The sequence below is a fragment of the Carcharodon carcharias genome, chromosome 7 (genome assembly GCF_017639515.1).
Source record: "Carcharodon carcharias isolate sCarCar2 chromosome 7, sCarCar2.pri, whole genome shotgun sequence".
Classification (NCBI taxonomy): domain Eukaryota; kingdom Metazoa; phylum Chordata; class Chondrichthyes; order Lamniformes; family Lamnidae; genus Carcharodon; species Carcharodon carcharias.
Genome location: NC_054473.1, coordinates 62783879 through 62806594, shown reverse-complemented (window position 1 = coordinate 62806594; position 22716 = coordinate 62783879). Strand labels below are relative to the sequence as shown.

Below are 22716 nucleotides of genomic sequence, written 5' to 3'. Positions count from 1 at the left end.
AAAATTACTGCATGGCCCGTTTACGTGAGGGCTTTAACAAGCAATCTTATTTTAAGACATACTTTCAGAATTAGGGATTTATAATGCAATCATTTCCAGGGATTCCAGTATTGTAGCAGTCAAATGCATAAACCTCAAATTGAGTTCTCTATTTAGAATCATAGAATGACTCAGTACAGAAAGAGGCCATTTGGCTTACCGTTCTATGGCTGGCTCTTTTGTGGAGCTATTCAGTGAGCCCTACTCTCCTGCAACTTCCCTGTAATATTTTCTCTTCAAGCATTTATCCTCCTACTGAAAGTTACTGTTGAAGCAGGGCATTCCAGATCACAAGTCACCAAAATAAAAAAAAAAAATTATTCTTGTACCTCTAGTTCTTTTGCCAATTGTAATAAATCTGTTGTTATGTCTGAAACAAAAACAGAATTACCTGGAAAAACTCAGCAGGTCTGGCAGCATCGGCAGAGAAGAAAAGAGTTGACGTTTTGAGCTTATATTTCACCCCTTTTTTGGATTCACTCAAGTTCTGTCGAAGGGTCATGAGGACTCAAAACGTCAACTCTTTTCTTCTCCGCTGATGCTGCCAGACCTGCTGAGTTTTTCCAGGTAATTCTGTTTTTGTTTTGGATTTCCAGCATCCGCAGTTTTTTTGTTTTTATATCTGTTGTTATGTCTTACCGTTCCCAGAGTTCAAAATAATCAAACTTTGAGTAACAAACACTGGAGCTGGCATAGAGTGTATTTCTCCAGATCTCTCCATGTGCTGCGGAATGATACATTGTTGCTTTAGTACACTGTAGTGGTGAGTGATGTGGCACTTCAAATATACAAGACAATACAGTTCCTAAATCATTTTAGAATAATGTAACATCTGTATCTTCTGGTTATTGACCCTTCTGCTATTAAAAATAGTTTCCCATAACTTTATCAAGACTGTGCATCATTTTGAGCACCTCTATCAAACCTCCTCTAAGAATAAATTGTGTCTCTCTGCATAAGTCCTTTATCCCTGGTGGCATTCTAATAAATCACTTCTGCATCCTTTCCCGGGCCTTCCTAATGTGTGGTGCCCAGGGCTGAGCACAATACTCTATCTGAGGCCTAACCAGTATTTGATAAAGGATTAACATTGTTAATGGTATTTTAATTATATAGTAACGATACAAAGGTGTAGGGCATTATTTAATTATGTACTTGAGGCGGTGGCATTGTGGTATTGTCACTGGACTAGTAATCCAGAGACTCAGGGTAATGCTCTGGGGGCCAGGTTCAAATCCCACCACAGCAGATGTTGGAATTTGAATTAAAATTTGGAATTTTATAAATAGGGAACAGTTGGGACACTGTTTAATCTCATAACTCTCTTCTCACATCCAAAGTCAATAAACTCTCTCAGTAAAGAATAGCTTTGTGTCTTAGTTTTGGCTTCACAAAATGGCCTGCATTCTATTCACAAGCTTAACCTCCTTGATTTTGTAATCTATACCTTGATCAATAAAACCAAAGATCCCATTGGCAATTTTGAAAACAAAATTTGGCAACTTATCCTGTCACCTTCAAAGATTTCTGTACAGAAAAACACAGGTCTCTCTGTTCCTGTATCCACTTTAGTTTTTGTTGACTCTCATCATTTTTCCTGCTAAAGTGTATCGCTTTACACTTCTCTGTTTAAATTTCCTCTGCCACGTTCCCACCTCTTTCACCAGTCTCAGCCCTTCAGATGTCTGCTACTATTCTCGTCATTGCTTCTTACATTTTTTCCAAGTTTTGTATCACCTGCAATTGTTGCAGCTATGCCTTGTATGCTAAAGTCTAGGTTATTAATATATATCTGAAGGAGCTGAGGTCCTTATACTGATCCGTGGATAACACCACTGCCTTCTTTGTTCTAGTCTTCCAAAACAATTGTCTTCTTTCTTCCTGTCTCTTAGCCAACTTGTATCCATAGTGCCACTGATTGTTAATTCCACGGGCTTTAATTTTACTAATAAATATATTGTGTGGTATTGATCAGATATCTTTTGAAACTCCATGGGCTGTATCTTCCGCCTGCTCGCCAACACGTAAAATGACGTGGAGTGAAGTTGGCCGTGCGTCCCAACATCACCCCGCGTGATTCACATTCTCAGGTTGGTGGCCTATTAAGGCCATTAACAAAGCAGTTGAAGTCATTAATGGACCTTAAGGTTAGCAGGCAGGCCAGGAACCCTGGCGGGCTTTTGAAAAAGCATGAAACCTCATCCATGGGCGGGATGAGGTTTCATGAAGATTTAAAAATCTTACAATATTTTAAAATAAAAGTTCTGGACATGTCCCATGAGGGGACATGGCAGGGAAATTTATTTCTCAGCGTTATTTCAAGTTTAAAATGTGATCCGATCTCCCTCAGACAGCACTTTGCCTCAAGGAGATCTTTGTGCTCTTCTGCGCGCATGCGCGAAAGGGTGCACTCCCGGCTGAGGGAACCCTGCCCCGCCTGCACAGGGAGCGCATAGCACTTTCTGGCGGATGTCACGCTGGGTGGAACTTAACTAGCCCTCCGCGTAAAGTGGCGGTGCGCCCCGGACTGGGGGTGCCGATCGGAAGCCTGCCTGCCCATCCCCCCTTGCCCCCCGCCCCCACACTTTCCCCCTGACGGGAAGCCCTGTCCCCATTAACCCCCTCCATTACTTTGTTAATGAACCCTCAATCAAGTCAGTCAAATGTGATTTGCCTTTAACAAATCTTTGTTGATTTTCATTTATTATCTCATACTTTTCCAAGTGACAATTAATTCTGTTCTGGAATATTACCTTAAAGATTCCCTGAAGTTAGACTGACTGGCCTGTAATTGCCAGGCTTATCCCTCTCTTTTTTGAACAGGGATGTGGCATTTGCAATCCTCCAGTCCTCAGGCCCAAACCTATATATAAGGAGGCTTGGAAGATTCTGGCCTGCACCTTTGCACTGTCCCTCCTTACTTTCCTCAGCAACTTGGGATGCATTTCATCCACAGGGTGTGACTTTTTCTATTCTTATCCTGCCCAATACCAGTACTACCTCCCTTTTTGGTCACTATTTGGCCTTAACCTTCCTTTGAGAACCCTTTTACTACCGAGATAAATATTTTAAAAAGATTTTGGGTTCCCTTTAGCTGATAATCTATTTTCATATTCTCTATTTAGTCTTCCTATTCCCCTTTTTTAGATCTCCTTTGTACTTGTTGTATTCAGCCTGATTTACTACTGTATCATTTGTTATGAGCCTCAGTTTTCTGTTTTATTTTAATCTCTATATTTTTGGTCAGCCAGGTAGCTCTAGCTTTGGATGCTTTTCTTTTAGCCCGTATGGAAAATGTGCCTAATCTGTACCCAAGTGGTTCTTCATTGGAGTCCTTCCATTGTTCGATTACTGTTTTGTCAAACAATTTTTAATATGAATCCACCTGGGCAAGATTCTTTCTCAACTCATTAAAATTTAACCTCCCCCAGTTAAATGTGTTTACCCTTGATTGTTCCTTGTCTTTTTCCATAACTATTCTAAACTTGATGTTATGATGACTCTTTCCCAAATGCCCCAGCTGTAAAATGCTGTTCTTCATTGCCCAGAACTAGATCTATTTCCTTCCACTTTTGGCTAGAAACACACTGAACAAGTTCTTTTGCACATATTTTGAGGAATTTCTCCCTCCCTTTGTCCTTTTTACTGCAACAGTCTATTTGACAATAATTCAAGTTTCCCATCAGCACTACTTTGTAGCTTGTTCAGGGGTGGCAGTGGAGTAGTGGTATTGTCACTAGACCAGTAATTCAGAGACCCAGGGTAATGCTGTGGGGACAAGGGTTCAAATCCCACTATGGCAAATGGTGGAATTTGAATTCAATAAAAAAAGTCTAATGATGACCACGAAGCCATTGCCGACTGTCATAAAAAAAACCTATGGGTAGGATCTTCCCCCTGTTTGCGGGGGGTGGGGGTGGTGTGGTTTGGGTGGGATCCCGGTCAGGGGCGTGCCACCATTTTACATGGGCGGGCCAATTAAAGGTCGTCAAGTGTGACATCCGCCAGGAAGCGCTATGTGCTCCCTGTGCGGGCGGAGGAGGGGGGGGATTCCTTGAGCCTGGAGTACGCTCTTTCACGCATGTGCATGAAAGAGTGCGCAGATCTCCCTGAGGCAGCACTTTGCCCGTGGATGAGGTTTCATGTTTTTTCAGAAGCCCGCCTAGGGTCCCAGCCTGCCCGCCAACCTTAAGGTTGGATGGACAGATCCATTGATTACCTCACTTACTTTATTAATGGCCTTAAGTGGCCGTTGACAGGTCAGCAGGTGCACAGCCAATTCGACTCTGTGCATGCTGATCTGCAAATGTAAATGACGCGGGGTGACATCAGGACATCAATTACTTTAAAAATCTAATGTTTACTAATGTCCTTACCTGGTCTGGCCAACATGTGACTCTTAACTGCCCTCTAAAATGGCCTAGCAAACCACTAAGTTCAAGGACAATTAGAGATGGGCAGCAAATGCTGGCCTCACCAGTGATGCCCACATCCCATGAAAAAATAAATAAAAACTCTTTTTCAGTGGAAGAAAATAATTTGAGAATAGACAGCGTAAATTTACTACATTAATTCATTTTCGAAATGATAAAAGCTTACATTTATATAGCTTGTTCAGGATGTCAGTTTTGCAGATAAGAAATACTTTTGAAGTGGAGTCACTGTTATAATGTAGTCATGGCAGTCAATTTTCACACAGCAAGCCCCATAAACAGTAATATGATGACGACTAGATCATTTGTCTTTTTTCAGTATTGTTGATTGAGAAATAAATATTGGCCAGGACACCAAGGATATGTCTTTGCTCCTCTTCTAAATAGTCCCATGGAATCTTTTACATCCATGCAGGAAAGCAAATAGAGCCTTGATTTAACATAGCATCTGAAAGATGGCACTTTGAACAGTGCAGCACTCTCAAACTACCACACTGGAGTGTCAATCTGTTATGGACATGTTTTTCCAGGCAAGTTTCACATTAGAAACATTAAACTTTATTTACAGGCTGCAGCAGCAGTTACATGCTTCCATCCTGTTCTAGGAGGAGGACTCCCACTCTAAGGTTTCCCACGCTTAGAGCTGATTTGTTCACACTGTCACGTGATACTATACAATTCAGTAAGTCTTAATGCTAGTCACTGCATTCCTTGAAGCTACAATTACTACATTCCTCCCCTTTTAAGTTTTTTGTTTAGTTTATATTTACAAGAATACCCTACCTTCATGACAGTAAAAATATATACATGGGTCCTGGAATTTTAAGTTCAGTCTCTAGTTTCCTGATCCGGGTGGAATGTCATAGCTCTACAATTTTCAAATCTCTTACAGGAGCCACATTATCTGGAACTGCAGCACCATCAGAAACTTCTTTAGGCACAGGCAGTTCATTGTTATATACTTGACAAAAACATCTGGTATGTCTATCCTTGGTTGAACAATTTCAACAGGATAGAACCATGGGTTCTACAAGGGTTACAGGTGGAACATCATTCAGTTGGGCTATCTCTTCTTCTCAGATGATCCAAGTGTTTGCAGGTGATTGGGCCCTCCACTTCCACGTGGTACAATGAGAATCTGGTCAAAGAAACTATTAAAGCAAGTAATCAACTTGATCCACCGCCTAAGTTTTATATGTATACTGCTTCACCAACAGTAAATTCTCATTCTCAACTATGCAAATCATGAGTGGCATTTTGATTCCCTTGACTTTTCTCCACCTTGAGACCCAGTCTCGTTCATTTTGATTTCGCAGGCAGCCAGACTTCTCTCAGGTGAAATCTTAGCTTGTCTCAGTTCAGTAATTGAGCTACCCATGGCTTCATTCTCCACCTTTATCTTGGAATGTTCTACAATTTTTCCTTTCAATGCCTCTTTAGCTTCATTCAGCTGATTCTTCAGCTCTTTGCTGGACAGCTAGCTTCGCTGAGCTGGCACTGCCTTGGAGTTTCTCCGAACTCCTGTCTCCTGGCTGCATCCAGCTATACACAAATCCCAGGGCTTCTTGTGAGTCCTGTCCAATTACAAGGGCTTCTGCTGAGCCCTCTCTAAGTTTCTTCTGCTGAACTTCCATTCTACTGTTTAAGACAGTCTTCATTTCTTCATGCTGTTGAATGGTTACACATTCCTTTTGTATTTGATCTTGAATGGCAATCAACTGTTTATTCAACTGTTTATTTTCTTGTTGCCCTCCCTCTGGGGCCTCCTGTTGCCCTTGGCAGAGCTGCCTTCTCTTATAACAAAAATAGCACTCCATCTTTTTAAAATGACAAGTTTCAGGAGTATGATTGCTTCCACATCGGTAACAGTTCATTTTTAGATTTACTGCTGAGCTGTTTACTGTATTTATTTTAAATCTTCGGGTAGCGGGGGCTGTCTCCTGCTTCGCGGCAGGGTCTCAGTTTTTCGCACCACAACTGACTGTCCATTCCCACCCCATGGTGCAATTTTATGCACCTTGTATAGCCTCCGTGTCCCATTCAGCGCTTTCCACAATGAGCACAATTTCCAATGCTCTTTTAAAATCAACGTTTGCTTCAGCTAACAATCATCATTGAATGGCGTCACCTCGCATACTGCAGACCAAACGATCCCTGAGCATATCGCTTAGGGCCTCCCCAAAATCATAGTGTTCATTCAGTTGTTTCAATTTTGTCATGTATGTAGCAATGGTCTCACCCTCGAATTAAACTTGAATTTCTGCATGGTGATTGAGGGTTTGGGTTGAAAGTACTCCTTAACCAGGTCTACCAATTCACTGAAGGTCTTCAAATCGAGGGGCAGCTGGGGCCGTCAAACTTCGGATTAAATTATAGGTTTTACTCCCACAAACACTTAGGAGAATTGGTCTCCTCATTTTCTTCCCCGTTATTTTGTTTGCCTGGAAATAGAACCCGAGGTGTTCTACACATCAAACCATCCACATAGAATTGATGTCAAAGAGGTCAACCTGCCAGAATGTAGCATATCTGGTGAGTATATCTTCCTTTTCTTCTGTCTAGACAAGATATTCACAGTCGCTGGGTAATGGTTGATGCTGGATCTGATTTGGCCTCATCACCACTTTGTTATGGACTTGATTTTCCAGACAGGTTTCTCATTAGAAAACCAAACTTTATTTACAGGCTTCAGCAGCAGTTACATGCTTCCATTAATCTCCACAACTAGGAAAAGAACTCCCACTCTAAGGTGCCTTGTGCTTAGAGCTGATTCATTCACACTGTGACGTGATACTATTCAACACAATAAGTCTTAAAGCTATAGCCACTACATTCCTTAAAGCTACAATTACTACACAATCAAAACTTTGATGCTCAAGTCTCTGGAATGGGTCTTGAACCTAAACCTTCTGACCCAGAGAATTACCAATTGAGCCACATGCTAGTTACATTTTAGCATATATACAAATGTGCATCAGAGTATTTTAATAAAAAACATTTTCAATAGTTATTTTTTTTATTAGTTGTTGTGATGTGAGCATCAATGGCAAGGTCAATGTTTTTTCCCAAACCATAATTGTGCTTGAGAAGGTGCAAGTGAGCTGTTTTAAACTGTGGTGTACACACTGTGCTGTTCAGAAGGAAGTTCCAAAATTTTTATCCAGCGATAGTGAAGAATGACGATAAATTTCCAAGTCAGGATGGTATGGAGCTTGGAGGGGAACTTGCAGGTGGAGGTATTCCCATGCACCTGCTGCCTTTGTTTTTCTAAGTGGTAGAGGTCATGGGTGGGATGGTGCTGATGATGGAGTCTTTGTAAGTTGCTGCAGTTCATCTTGTAGATGGTACACACTGGTAGTGGAAGGAGTGAATGTTTATGGTGGATGATGGGGAGCCAACCATGTGTGCTGCTTTGTCTTGAATGATGTCAAGCTCCTTGAGTGTTGTTGGAGCTGCACTCACCCAGGTGGGTGGAGAGCATTCCATCACACTCCTGACTTTTGCCTTGTGTATGTTTGATAGGCTTTGGGGAGTCAGGAGGTGAGTTACTCACTACAGAATTCCCTGCTTCTGACCTATATTTGTAGTGACAGTATGTACATGTTGGGTTCCGATAAGTTTCTTGTCAATGGTGACCCTTAGGCTGTTGATTATGGGGGATTCAGTGATGGTAACACTTTTGAACTGTAAGAGGAGAAGGTTAGGTTCTCGTTGGAGATGGTAATTGTTTAGCACTCGTGTGGTGCACATGTTACTTGCCACTTAACAGCCCAAGTTTGAATGTTGCTTAGGTCTTGCTTCATATAGGCATAGACAACTTCAGTTGAGGAGTCATGAATGGTACTGGACACAGTGCAATCGGTGATCATTTTTATTTCTGACCTTCTGATGTGGAGATGGTCATTGATGAATCAGGTGAAGATACTTGGGCTGAGGACAGTACCCTGGGGAACTCCTGCAGCAATATCCTGGGGCTGAGATGATTGGCTTCCAACCACAACCATCTTCCTTTGTACTCGGTATGACTCCAACCAGTGTTGAACCTTCCCCCGATTCCTATTGACTTCAATTTTGCTAGGGCTCCTGGATGCCAACCTGGTGAAATGCTCCCTTGATGTAAAGGGCAGTCATTCTCACCTCACTTCTCAATTCAGCTATTTTGTCCATGTTTGGATCAAGGCTATAATTAGGTGTGGAGCCAAGTGGCCCTGGCAGAGCCCAAACTGAGCATTGGTGAGTAGATTAAGGTCCTAAGTGCAGCTTGATAGCACTATTGAAGACAATTTCCATCACTTTGCTGATGATTGAGAGTAGACTGATGAGGCATTAATTGGGCAGATTGGATTTGTCCTGCTTTTTGTGGACAGGACATAATTCGTCAATGTTCCATATTGTCAGCTGGATGCTAGTGTTGTAGCTGAACTAGAACAACTTGGCCAGGGAAGTGGTTAACTCTGGAGTACAAGTCTTCAGTACTCTTGGTGAGTCTCAGGGCCTTTGCTGTATCTAGTACCTTCAGCCATTTCTTGCTATCACGCAGAGCGAATACATTGGCTGAAGACCGGCATCTGACATGCTTGGGACTTCAGGAGGAAGCTGCGATGGATCACCCACTCTGGCTCAAGATGGTTGCAAATGTTTCGATCTTGCCCTTTGTACTGATCTCCTGGGCTCCCTCATTATTAAGGATAGGGATGTTTGTAGACCCTCCTCCTCTGGTTAGTTGCTTAATTGCCCACTATTCACAACTGAATGTGGTAGAACTGCCGAGCTTTGACCTGACCCGTTGATTGTGGGATCACTTAGCTCTGTATATTGCATGCTGCTTCTGCTGTTTAGCAGGCATGTAGTTGGGTATTGTAGCTTCACCAGCTTGGCATCTCATATTCAGGTTTGCATGGTGCTGCTCCTGGCATGCTGTCTTGCAAAACTCATGGTCCAGAGTTGATCTCCTGGTTTGTAATAGTAGTGTGATGGATATGCCTGGCCATGAGGTTACAGTTTGTGGTTGAATACAATTCTGCTGTTTCTGATGACTCACAGTACCTCACAGATGATTGTAAAATTGGTTACACCTGTGGTCCTTTTGAAAATAAACTGATATGCTTATTAATATATTTGACATGGTAACTTTCCCGGCAATTTAGGTGAAAAATTTCCTTTTCATTTTTTCTTTGTGTTTTCCAACCACAAGAAGCTGTGGCATGGCTGGGTGTACACTGTTCATGAAGACTAATTTGTTATCTTTGGTGCTATGGCTATTATGACAGAATTGCTTGCACTACCTCCTCCTTCTTTAGCCCCTTTACAATAAACCTTAACTTCCAAAAATTTTCATAGAGTAATTTATTAAACAAAAAAAAAGATCCTACACTTGTTACCAAGCTACTGGTTGAGCCTTCACAACAATCGTTAGTGACTCCTGAGAAGATTAAGATGGGGCCATTTTGTACCTGCAGTTTAGATTTTCATTGTTGCTAAAATGCTCAAATTAAAACATTTAACTTTTCACCATTGTATGAGATGTGATAAATAACGTATTAGAAAATATTGGGACTGAGTGGAAGCTTAATGAATTTCTGAATTTGATAATGATATTTGATGAATCCTGAAGTGTTATTGCCTTTGGTATTTTGGGCAGATGGAGGTAGGAAATGGAGGAATAATTGGATGTGGCAAAGCAGTTTGGTCTTCAGCCTGTTTAAAGACAAGAAATAAATGTTTGCATTTTGATAATGCACTTTTGTTCCACCTGCAGAGATACCTTTGAATATCAAGACTGCTTAAGTACTATATTAAATAACTGGAGGAAGTACAATGAAGCTTCTTGTGGCGTTATATATACAGCCAGTAGAGCAAATTGAGTTGACTTATAGCCCCTATAAAACTGAAATAAGAGGTGAACATACTTGCTAAGGCAAAAAAAAAATGATAAAAGTAAATTGAGACAATATTGTCACTGATATAAAATGAAACAATTAAAGACTGGACTCCTTTCTACCAAATGGCCAGTAATGTTCATTAAGGCTTTTCAGAATTGGTCAATATTTATTTGGAAAAAAATTAATTATAAATGTTTGAATATTATCTAACTATAAAGTTTTACAGGTACTAACATTACAATACTATAGGCTTAATGTCATCACATAATTTTGGTACAATAAGGCTAACTGTCACCTGAGCTGATTTTTGGCCTGAAGAAGTTGACATAATAGAATTTTTGAAAATAACATATTTTCTCTGTTTATGCTAGAATGGATGGTAATGTAAAATATAAGTGTTCCATCCTCTTGAAACAGATTTCATAATAAGATGAAATGTATTCACTTTGATTAACTGTAGGTATGGAATCAGTGAAATGAACAAACTTTCAACTGATTGTTGCTCACTGCAGGTCAGGCGATTAACACCGGAATCTTGTAACCACAGGTGCCTCTGTACTCAAGCCACGCACCAGCCCTTCCCCCAGAATGGGCACATGCAGCAGAAACTCTCCCGTTGATGTATGTTAATGACCTTGACTTGGGTGTACAGGGCACAATTTCAAATTTTGCAAATGACATAAAACTTTGAAATGTTGTGAAATGTGAGAAGGATGGTGATGGCTGCAGGGCAGACAAGTGGCAGATGAAATTTAATGCAGAGAAGTGTGAAATAATTCACTTTGGCAGGAAAGCAAGAGAGGATGCAATTCTAAAAGTGGTGCAGGAGCAGTGGGACCAGGGGATATATGTGCACAAATGATTGAAGGTGGCAGAGCAGGTTGAGAGAATGGTTAATAAAGCACACAGGATCCTGGGCACTTTATAAAGAGGAGCATAGAGATAAAGCAAGAAAGTTACCATGAACCTACATAAATTGCACTGGTTTTGGAGTACTGTGTTTCAGACTTTAGGAAGGATATGAAGGTTTAGAGAAGGTGAAAAAAGGGAATGTGTCCAGGGATGCAGAACCTTAGTTATGTGGAAAGATTGAAGAAGCTGAGGTTGTCCTCCTTAGAGAAGGGAAGGTTGAGAGGAAACTTGATAAAGGTGTTCAAAATGAGGAGTCTAGACAGAGTAGACAGGAAAAAACTGATCCCTTTATGGAAGGGTCGAGAACCAGAGGATTCAGGGGATTGGTAAAAGAAGCAATGGCAAAAATCTTTTTTATGCAGTAAGTGGTTAAGATCTGGAAAGCACTGCCTGAGAATGTAGTGGAGGCAGATTCGATTGAGGCTTTCAAAAGGGATTTGGAAAATCTTTATGAAGAGAAAAAAAAATTCCTAGTCCTGCTCCCCCACCTTTCCCTCGTAACCTGGAAATATTTTTCTCTTCACAAGATTTTCCGGGCTACGAGGAAAAGGCAGGGGAGCACGACTAGGAAAATTGCTCTTGCAGAGAGTTGGCAGGACATGACAGACTGAATGGCCTTCTTTGCTGTTGTAACCGTTCTATGATTCAACCTGGGGCAGGATGGTGGCCAGTTTTGTGGCTGTGGACTGCTGTGGAAAAAGGAACTTCTGAGTCAATGTGAAAAAGAATCTCGAGCATAATGTAGTTATAGACACAACTCACTTAGGTAACAATCCTAGTAGAAACTGTTAACCTTTGAAGAGAAATTTGAACTTACCAGTTTCTCAACCAGGCATTTCCATTTACCTACAATTAAAATTCCAATTCCTAAAACTAAAAGTTATCCCCCTAAAACAGATGAATTATGAAATTAGATGTCCACAACACCTAGGTTTAAAACTTATCAGTCTTTAGTGATATCAAATTTGACTGCACACAGATTAAGCCGTTTTCTATGTGGAAATCATGCAGAAACACCATATCTCTATATATTTGGATGATCAGCCCAATATTTTCAGATTTATTTGTATGATTTAAATGAAATAATCATTGACTGCTTATTCCAGAAGGATGCGATTAAAGGAGGGAATTATCAGGTAAAGGACCCTAATTTACCCCCCGAGAAACAGGAAGCCCTCAGATCCTGGAATTAATCAGACAACCAACAATTTAAGGCCAATTTTGAGAAAGCTTTCATTCAAATTCTCGTCTTTAAAAGAAGTGTTTTGATTTCCATACAAAGTGTTTTAAACTTTGGGAGAGAAATTGTAAAAGTGGAGGTGTTTGCTGTCAAAACAAAGGTTTAGAAAAAGGTGCACCTGCCAGAAGATTGGTGGAGAGCAATGTTATACTTATGTTTAAGAACAGAGATAGAATGTGTCCAGGGAACTATAGAGTAGTCAGCTTAACAGTGAGAGTAGGAAAAATAATGGAATCCTTGCAGAAGGAGAAAATAAAATATATGTATTAACCAAAAATATAATAAAGGGTCGGCATAGATTTCAAAAGGAAAGGTTTTGCTTGATGAACCTCATTAAATTATTTCAGGAGGTAACAGTGAGAATGAACAAGGTTAATACACTGGATGTAATTTATCTGGATTCCAAAAGGTCTATGATATGGTACTCAATAATAGACTAATAAATAATGTTGGAGCACGTGGAGTTGGGGACAAATAGCAGAATGGATGACTGCTAGACAGAAACCAGAGATTAGGAAGTAAAGGGTAGCTATGCAGAGCAGCAGAATGTGGGAAGGTCCCATAAAGATCGGTGTTGGGATCACTGTTGTTTGGAATTTATATTAATGATTTGTACTTGGGAATCAAAACAAAACCAAGCACTGGGGTCATTTCTGGAGAGATAGAATTCAAAAATAAAGAAGTTATGCTAAGCTTGTTTTGAATTCTGTGTACTGTTCTATTTGCCATATTATATATTTAAGGGAATGATATCGGTACTGAGGGAAGGATGAATATGCTGGGTCTCTTTTATCTTGAAAAGTGAAGGCTGAAGTGTGACTTAAAGAATTGACATAAAAAGTAATTAATGGAATAGAGCAAAACTCAAGCCCATCAACATGAGATTGTTACCAAGAAATCAAATAGAGAATTCAGAAGAAACCTCCTTTCCCTGAGAGTGGTGAAAATATTGAACTTGCTACCATAGGGACTGGTGAGGCAAATATTATAGATAAGCAAATGAGGAAGAAGGGAATAGAGGATTGTGCTTATAGAGTGAGTTGAGGAAGGATGGAAAGAATCTTGAGTGGATTATTTGGGCTGAATAGCCTGCTTCTGGAGAGTATATTCTGTGTATAGTCAAGCACAGGAGTAGAAATGCGAGGATCATTTAGAGAACTGATTTTGAATGTTAAAGGCATATTGATAAAATAATAATTGTGATGCTCTAATCCTGAAATTGAGATGTCGTATAAAATTGCATCTTGCTTTGTTATAATTCTGAAACAAAGTTGTGACACTTTTTGTGTTGATTTAATTGATCATGGTGTTATACTTACTGTGGAGTAGTCATAAACTTAATCAATGAGTCATTTGTGCCAAGTCCAATTCTGTGTCTGAGCTAAGCCAAAACAAAGTTTATTGGACGAATGCTATACCATGTGCTCATTTTGAATTGTGGCAAATCCTTTTGATTTGAATCTGTTCTAATGAGTAGTTTTGAGTCAATTCAGACTTTGCATATAGGCCCCTAGACATGTACATCCTGATCCTGTTGCATTGTTGGGTTAAAATGAGTCAAATTAATACATTAATGTATTTTGTGTAAATACGTGTTCATTAGTATCTCGGCCATTGATTAAGAATTATGCATTTGTTATTCTTTGCTTAACAGAGCCTTTAGAAAGCAGAGCTATATTTATGCTACAAAGGACTAAATAGAGAAAAATATTGAACACTTCAAAGAACCATTGGGAAGTCCAATTGGTAAGTAATTTACTGAACACCTATAATTGCTTGACTGATTCATGCTAATTTGTTATTTTTTTAATCTGAATGGCATATTGTGCTTGCCTCCAGGGTTTCAATTGTTGATATTCTGAAAGCTCATTCTGTTCATTGTAGATTATGACAGAATGGCAACACAATATAATCATTGTTCTCCATCCACACTGGGATGAAGTGCTTTAGTAAAGCTCAATGCAATAAAAATCATTACAATATCTTTTGTCAAAGAAACATAAATTGGAGATACTTTGGCTCTTTGAGATGTAAATATCTTTGTTTTCTGGTAATTACTGGTACAAAGAATGTGCCATTTCCTTTTGTGTTTGTTACTAAGTTTGAAACAAATTAATCGTCATGTCTCTCTCTCTCTAAAGATAGAGATTTTCAGATTTCACAGAGTATTCAAAGTCATAATATACTTGATCCCTCTTAGTTTCAGACCTTCTCAAACAGCAAAATAATTTCAGAAAACAATTGTGTACCATCTGATTATTCAGAAAGATGCCCTGCATTAAGTAATCACTTTATTAAATACACAGGTTAACCTGTGATAAATCTATCTTGCAGTTGAAGGCAGAATTTACTTTTTATTTGAAGTGGATGCGGGAAACTGTTGAGAAAAGTTTAGTTAGCCATTGATATATTTAAAAAATCAAGCCTGTATTCATGGACAATGATGCGTGATGAACCCATTGATTGCAATACAGGCAGCCCACCATCTTTGTGCTGTCTGCTCATTTGAATGATCCTTGCAACCAGCAGCCACCACACAGGTAATTGACTGAGCTTATCAGCAGGGGTGAGGAGGGTAATAGGGGAGGTACATTGTGGCCAGAACAGCTGTTAAGAGTCATGGTTGAAGAGAATCTGACCAGGAAAAGTGTGAGGAATCACACCACCTGGGAATTATGGGCTCCAAGACTTTTGGGTGCTGCAGTGGGAGCCATGGTGGAGGAGATGGGAAAGAAGAGAGATGTTGTGAATCTGTAAGAGGGAATGACACCTCCTAGCTACATAGACAAAAGGCAGTATGAGTAGATATTAATGCCAGACTGAGCCACGAGCCTGGAAATGTAATATTAAAATCCTCCAAAGGCCAGAAGCCCAGGCCATGTGATGCCACCCATCAATGTGTCAGCTGCAGGCCACCAAGCAGTCTTCACATTCCTGGTCAAAATCGTCCACCCCAAGAGACAAACAGTGGCCTCCAGCACCTCTGCAGGTAAAACAAGCTTCTACAGCACTCCCCTTGCTGTCCACCGCAGACAAGCTGCCGCTGGTCCCTGGCCCCACTGACTACAATGTGTGGAGGTACGTCACCCCACAAGGACGAGGACTGAGCCCCTGTCCTGCAACTGCTGCCAACAACTTCCAGAAACTGCAGCCAGTCCGTGAACCACGTAACCTGCAGCAGCCCTCCCCTAGTTCAGCAAGGTCCACTCTTTAAATGAGCAAAAAGGCAAGGTCGGATCCAACAGTCCATGATCTCTTTCATGTCTTACAGGCACAACACTATACTATCTCCTACCACTGCCTCATTCATTTTTACTCCCCCAAGTTGAATTTTCTCCTACATCATAGTGCCATGGTTAGTTTGCCCATCCACCCTGCAGTCCTTGTTCTCATTCACATGGACAGCAAGTACCTCATACCTATTGGACAAAGGCAAGGTCTGAGGCTCCTCCATCACTACATCTTGGATCCTCATGCCTGCCTGCCCGCCAGTCACACTCTCCTGCCCCTGACAATCAACTAGTTCTAAAGTACTAATTAACCTAAGTAGTGTGACTCCACCCAAAACAAAGTGTCCAGGTAACTCTCCCCATCCCTGTTGCCCGACTGTGGTCTGCAGCTCAAACTCCAGCCCAACAACTCTGCCCAAAATTTCCTTGAACTGCAGACACTTAGCACAGCTGTGGTTGTTTGGGAATGCAGCACTGTCCCAGGAATTCCCACAGGCTGCATCTATGGCACACAACCTGCTCTGCCATATCTGTTTAAATTATTTAGTCTATTAATTTAATAAATTAATTGTAAGTTAATGATTCCAAGCTCAGAGTTTGACACCATCTCCCTAGCTTAAAGAGCAAAAATAAAACTGCAATACTAACCAACCAACCACCTACCTTCTCCCCTCTGGTAAGTATTATGACACAGCCGATGGTAAATGTTGAGTTGTTCAAATCCCAGAGGGAAACTTGAAACAACTGTCATAACCAATTTTTGCAATTTTTATGTTTTGAGATGCAGGCTTTGAATTCAGTTATAACAAGACCATCGAGTCTCAAGAGGTTTTTTATAAAACTAAATTAAATATTTATTAATTCAAAGATTGTAAGTGCATACATATGTCTACAACTTGCTACAATAATAACTTCTAAAAATCCCCTAATTAATCTGCCTCTCAGTTACACCTTCATTAAGGCAACAGTAAAAAAACATAGATTTAAACAGACCCTTGACAAAGCACACTCTGGATGGTCAAATTCAAAATGAGTTTCTTCCAGCTCTGGGTCCTTGCAGACAGCAGCTTGAAGCTTGCAGGCTGGAGGCTTTACATCTTAGAATCCTCCTCTTTTACCAACAGCCTTTTCTTCCTTTATACATATTTTCCACTTTGAATGCAAATTCTCATTGTATCACTAGGTTTTTTAACTTTAGCCCTTCCAACAATAAAACCCTTTCATAACACCAATCATATAGCTTTGGAAAAAAGTAAACACATTGTTTGGCTTCTTCTAGCTAGGTGTAATATTTCACCCATTTTTTTGAATGGATTATTTAAAAATGCAAATTGATCCCTTTACAATTCACCTCGTAACTTCCTATGTTTACCTAATTAACATTTCAAATCTACTCCTCTTCTATACATCAAAGCATCTAGACCAGCTGGCTTTAATCCAATTAAGACACACACACATACACACACACAGACACAGACACCACTGGAACTCCATTTTAAAATAATTTCCAATAACATTATAGACATTATGTCTTCTTGACATGAGCCTCCTTAATTTTTGTTCATTGATGGTCCATTTTTTAACCCCCTCAATCCACTGGGCTCTGCCCCTGCCATCTTGCTGTTCAGATATCCTCAGCCCTCTCCCGTAATGCTTCTGTCTATGACCTTGCCATTGCACCGTTTATGTATCCTTATCCTCTCCAGCAATGCTCCAGGGATGATGGGAATACGCAAAGGTGATTAGTTGACTTTTGTATGCAATATGGTGATTTCATTTATAAATCATGTTTATACTGTCATGGTTTTTATTTTTGCATTGTGGCCAAGCAGGCACTGTGACAGTCACTGATAGAGGGAAGGCAAGGTGTGGGACTGTTGGTGAATGGGAAATTGGTTTGTGGTTACTGATGTTGTACTTGGATGAGTTTTTTTCGGACAGCTGCCTGAGCATAAAGTTTGCCTTCTTCAATTCTCTTCCACCTCCTCCACCTCCCCTCATGCTTCTGCCCTTGTTTATCACCAAGCAACTGGTGAATAGGGTAGTCCTCTCGTGATGACAAGGTTGTGCTGCAAGCAGGAGACCACCATGGATCATGGCACCCACTCTACCAAGTACTGCAGGGTTTCTCCAGACTGTTCAGGCAGCAGAGAAGTTGTTTCAACACATCAGTGGTCTGCTTTGTTGTGTTTCAGGTGGCAGCATGGCTTTCATTGTATATATACTACATACTTGTGCATGGTTCTGCATAACTGTCATCAGCCGCATTGTCAGTGAATAGCCCTTGGTAGCTACCCTTTGGTTTGTCATAGTGGCTAAAATGCAGCTGGCATAGCAGACTGCCGCAGAATGAGGGCATCACGACTGCTGGCAGGCTTGATCCTGGACATTGACCTGCATGATGCTTTGTCTATTGCAGTGAAATCATGCTTTATGAAAAAAATGACTTTTTGAATTTACTGGCGAGAAACCACTAACATTGAAAAGGACAAAAGCTAGAATTTAAATGTCTTAATCTAGCTTCCCACTCTGTATGGTATTTGGATTTGTATGAATTTTGAATGTGAGACCGTGAAAGTCAGAGTGTTTTTATTATTTTCCTTATACCAGGTTAAGAACAATAAATATGATCCTCTTTTTTAAAAATTCAAGGAAACCTTGCATTTATAGTCACAGCATATAGTCATCAGCTCAAAGATGACTGAAAATTTGCATCATTGTACCTTCTACATTCCAAGGCCATTAAGTGGAGCCTTACTGTAAGGGCCCATCAAAGACAATTACCTTAGGGGAATGTGAATGGACCACATCTCCTGTCTCATTCACAGGACATCTAGACTCAACTGTGTCCGGCACCAGCATTAGACATAACCACTTCAGACAAAGGTCTCTGGCTGAGGAAGGAATTCCCAGCCATAACCTAATCAAGTTATGGCTGAACTACACAAATTATAACCATATTTGGGTCACTGGTTAATTGGAGAGAGAGGCCCATGCAGCAAGACAGCCAACCCTTTGTGTGTTAAGCACCTGTTTTCTCTGCACACCAGCACAAGCACATTAAATACTGAAGAAGCAAAATCCCTTTGTGGGCCTCTCTCTCTTTCTTCCCAAAAAACTTGCAAGTTTTGAACCCTGTCTGCTGTTGTTTAATTCTCCATGTGCCACAGACAGATTTTTTTTAAAAAAAAGATCTGAACTCTACGGCTGCTATCTTCAAAAGAACAGATAAATTGTTCGCTGATATCTTTAAACTGCCTCGGCACCAACCCAGAAGGATCATCAAGTTTAGCCTGAAGCCAGCCAAGCCACCAATCTTCAAAAACCATATACCTCTTTAACTTTACTAGAATTTAAATGTCTTAATCTATCTTCCTACTCTGTAAGGTATTTGGGTTTGTGTGAATTTTGTATGTAAGAATGTGAAAGTTGGAGTGTTTTTTATTATTTTTCTTAGACCAGGTTAAGAACAATAAATACGATCCTCTTTTTTTAAAAACTCAAGGAAACCTGGCATTTATAGTCACAGCACATTAAGTGTGGATGGCAAACTGTGAGATACTTCAAATATTTCTCACCCTAGCCTGGAAGGAAGCATAAAGAGTTTATCATCCAATCACGCTCCCAACAACTGGCAATGCGGACCTCACTGTGTCCTGAGGTTGCAATTGTGGTTGCCGCAGGTGGCGGATTTCAGTTTAGTCATCCTTTCTGAAGAGCAGGCATCTCATACATTGTTCTTCATTAATCTTCAGCTTTGGGCTGATATGGCTTCCTGCTGAAAGCCCGACTCCTTCTCCTCCTCCCTTTTCTAGCTTGTGCTCTGCACGACCTCTGTTTATTCTCTGAGTTTTATGGTATTCCATGGGGAATGCCTACTCTTAACACATTTCTGTGAGCAACGTGCCTGTGCAGAAGCCTCGAGGTCAGCAAAAAGCAGCTCAGCACCTACCATACCACTTTCTTGTAGACTTTTCAACTTGAAATAGTTAGACAAAGTACCAAACACTTGTACAATTGTAGCAACAGCTAAAATAAATCACCCAGGAACTATGCTGTTATCAGTTAATGATCCTTAAAATAGCATTGAAGGTGGGTCCTTCCTGCTGCTAAAAATGTGCTCAGTTGTGTAGATATCTAGAAAAACAAATAGTGAAGAGGACATAAGGAGAAGACTTGATAGAAGTTTTCAAGATCATGAGGGGTCTGGACAGAGTAGATAGGGAGAAACTGCTCCCACTTGTAAACAGATTGAGAAATTGAGGGGACAGTTTTAAAGTGTTTTGCAAAGGAAGCAAATGCAAGGTGAGAAAGAAACATTTTCACACAGCGAGTAGTTAGGGTTCAGAATGCACTGCCTGGAAGTGTGGTGGAGGCAGGTTCAACTGAGGCATTCAAGAGGGCATTGGATGATTATTTAAATAGAAACAATGTGCAGGGTTACGGGGAAAAGGCAGGAGATTGGCACTAAGTTAAATGCCCAGCGAGCTGGTGCAAACATGATGTGCTGAATGGCCTCCTTCTACACCATAACAGTTCTGTGTTTTGGAATATAAATAGGTTTAGTAAGTAGGCAAAAAATTTGCAAATGGAGTATAATGTGCGAAAATGTGAACTTGTCCACTTTGACAGGAACAATAAAAAAGCAGCATATTATTTAAATGGGGAGAGCTTGCAGAACTCTGAGGTACAGAGGCATCTGGTTGGCCTGGTACATGAATCACAAAAGATAAGTATGCAGGTACAGCAAGTGATTAGGAAGGCAAATGGAATGTTGTCATCTATTGCAATGGAATGGAATTCACCAAGGCTCCTTCAACAACACCTTCCAAACCCATGACCACTTCCACCTGGAAGGACAAGGGCAGCAGAGAGATGGGAACACCACCACCTGGAAGTTCCCCTCCAAGTCACTCACCATCCTGACTTGGAAGTATATTGCCGTTCCTTCGCTGTCGCAGGGACAGAATCCTGGAACTCCCTTCCTAACAGCACTGCAAGTGTACCTACACCACATGGACTGCAGCAGTTCAAGAAGGCAGCTCACCACCACCTTCTCAAAGGCAACTCTGGATGGGCAATAAATGCTGGCCCAGCCAGCAAAGCCCACATCCCGTGAATGAATAATAAAATTTTAAAAGTAGGGATGTTTTGCTGTAGTTGTATAGTGGGATGTGGTGGTGTAATGGTATTGCCACTGGACTAGTTATCCAGACACCCAAGGAAATGCTGTGAGGATCTGGGTTTGAATCCCACCATAGCAAATGGTGAATTTGAATTCCAAAAATATCTGGAATTACAAGTCTAATGGTGACCATTGTTGACTGTCACAAAAACCCATCTGGTTCACTTCCTTTTAGGAAAGGAAACCTGCTGTCCTTGCCTGGCCTTGCCTACATGTGGCTCCAGATCCATAGCAATGTGGTTGATACTTAAAACTGCCCTCTGAAATGGCACCACCATCTTCTGAAAAGCAATTAGGGATGGGCAATAAATGCTGGTCTAGCCAGTGATACCATGAACAAATTGATATCTAGAGTATTGTGTACCATTTTGGTCTCCTTATTTAAGAAAAGAGACAATTGCATTAGAAGCAGTGAAGGTTTACTTGACTAATTCCTGGAATGACAGGGTTATCCAATGAGGAAAGGTTGGACAAGTTGGTGCCTGTATCCATTGGAGTTTAGAAGAATGAGAGGCAATCTTATTGAAACATATAAGATCCTGAGGGGAATCGACTGGGTTGATGATGAGAGGCTGTTTCCCTAAAGGGAAACCCTAAAACTAGGGAACACAGCTTAAAAATAAAGGGTCACCCATTTAAAATGGAGATGAAGAGAACTGCTTTCTCTCAGAGGCTCATGAGCCTGTGGAACTCTCTTCCCCAGAGAGTGGTGGAGGCGGAGTCATTGAATATTATTAAGGGTAAATTAAATCGATTCTTGATTGACAAGGGAGTCAAAGGGTATAGGGAGTAGGAAGGAAAGTGGAGTTGAGGCCACAATCAGCTCAACCATGATCTTGTTGAATGCTGTAGCAGATTCAAGGGGCCAAAGACCTTCTCCTGCTCCTAATTTGTATGTTCGTACGTAAGTAAAGAAAGGACATTGGCTAGCATGTTGAGCTCCAAAATAGAAGCTCAGGTATTGTACTGGCGTTACATGCTGATTGACAACATGACTTGTCTATTCTGCATTTTTCCGGCAGATGTTCACTGCACCCTTGCTACATATGCCTGCAGCAGTATGGCATCTGGCACATATCATCACAACAAGGATGTCTATTTGGACCTCCAAGTTGACACCTTACCTAAAAATGGGCACCACTGAGCCTAGCTTTTCACCCTGTGGCTTTTATGTTGAGTTCTCAGTTACTTCTAATCAAGTATTCACACTCCATTCAAGAGCATCTAGGTTTTGTGAATCTTTAATAGCTATCAGATTTTACTCCACTTGAACTTTAACATGGCTAAAATAAAATGCCCTGTGAAGTTCCATTCATGTGAAAGTGATATGAATTAGTTCAACTGTTCAGAAAATAGATGTAAATTGGGAAAGGAGGAGAGTACCAAACTTGATTTAAAAAAGAATACAGAGAGCATAAGGACATCAGCAAATAGGCAGAATAGGCAGTGCAAACTGTATGGGTAAGAAGTACAGAATGGTAAAGGATGCAAAACTCTTGTGAGTTGTACACAGATTTAATAGCAGTGCTATACTGAGGGGATGTTTAAATACAGACACCGGAGAAGCATGTAGCAGAAATAACACGGTTATAATGGAAGATTTTACTTTTCCCAGACTTGAAGAAGCAGAATAACTCAAGTACTAAATTTGATGCATTTCTAAACTTTACAATTTCCTGGAATAATATTTTAAAACCAAAATGAGATGAGACCATATGAGATTTAATGAAGAGTAATGGAGCAGGATTAAGTCCCAATTTGATTGGAAAATAACATCTTAGAGCAGAATGTTTAG

At 40.6% G+C, this 22716-nt stretch overlaps 1 long non-coding RNA gene across 1 annotated transcript in view; it reads left to right on the top strand.

The window, feature by feature from the left end:
* LOC121279939 overlaps positions 1-22716 on the top strand; it is a 794500-nt gene that overhangs the window by 397162 nt on the left and 374622 nt on the right. Inside the window, exon 3 of the long non-coding RNA XR_005943531.1 lies at positions 14161-14252. This is a non-coding gene — a long non-coding RNA (uncharacterized LOC121279939). The remainder of the gene's footprint in view (positions 1-14160; positions 14253-22716) is intronic.